Below are 1,173 nucleotides of genomic sequence, written 5' to 3' on the forward strand. Positions count from 1 at the left end.
ATACAAAACAAAAGTATTTTTTAACCCTGTTACAACAGGATTAAGTTTCTCCGAAGTGACGTAGCCATGTTGACCAGATCCCTATCTGCCCAAATGATCCCTACACCAAATTAGGGACGATAGTCCTCCAGGTATTCATACAGATTCCATTGCAGTGACAACAGTTGGAAAAATGCCTTAATATGAGTCTATCAGAGCAATCTTGGGTGGTACTGTATGGGACACAACTCGACGCAGATTGGACCATAATATTCAGAAGCAAGACACAGCTAGTTTTAACACTGAGGTAGATCTTCCTCTTCACCTTTTGGTGGTGCATCACCGGATCACCATAATAAACGAGCCGCCCCTGCTGTCCAGGGTGTAGTAAATTTATCAAACATACAAGCATGATATTATGAACAGCTAAACTTCAGTCTTCTACTGAACACATGTTGAACACAAACACTCAGACTGAACAATAAACTCACACTGTCCTTTTACACAGGTCATAACTCAGTATTTCTAATGTACTGCTGCCCCCTACTGGCTCTGAAACTGTTTAAACACAGGGTAAACAGGGTATTACTGCCTTACACCAAGTGCCATTTGAACCCGCAGCTACTCTGACCAGGATAAAGGGTTGATAACAATGAAATGTGAAACCTCATGTTTTCTGTGATAAACTGATATGTTATGTTTTCTTTTTTTACCAGACACAAACATTCCAAACTGTCACAGGTGATTAAAATTTCTGTGTGATTGATGTGACATGACGGTGTATTCACAGGTGACAGGTCTCTCATGAGAGAATCAGATCGTACACTGATCAGCTATAACATTAAAAACCTCACTGTCCATTTTATCAGCTCCACTTACCATATAGCAGCACTTTGCAGTTCTACAATTACTGACTGTAGTCCATCTGTTTATCTACATGCTTTTTTTAACGTGCTTTCACACTTTTCTTTAATAATCAGGACCTCTACAGAGCAGGTATTATTTAGGTGGTGGATGATTCTAAGCAGTGAAGTGACACTGACATGGTGGTGGTGTGTTAGTGTGTGTTGTGCTGGTATGAGTGGATCAGACACAGCAGCGCTGATGGAGTTTTTAAACACTGTGTCCACTCACTGTCCACTTTATTAGACACTCCTACCTAGTTGGTCCACCTTGTAGATGTAAAAACGGAAA

The sequence above is a fragment of the Trichomycterus rosablanca genome, chromosome 4 (assembly GCF_030014385.1).
Source record: "Trichomycterus rosablanca isolate fTriRos1 chromosome 4, fTriRos1.hap1, whole genome shotgun sequence".
In the NCBI taxonomy this organism is placed as follows: Eukaryota; Metazoa; Chordata; class Actinopteri; order Siluriformes; family Trichomycteridae; genus Trichomycterus; species Trichomycterus rosablanca.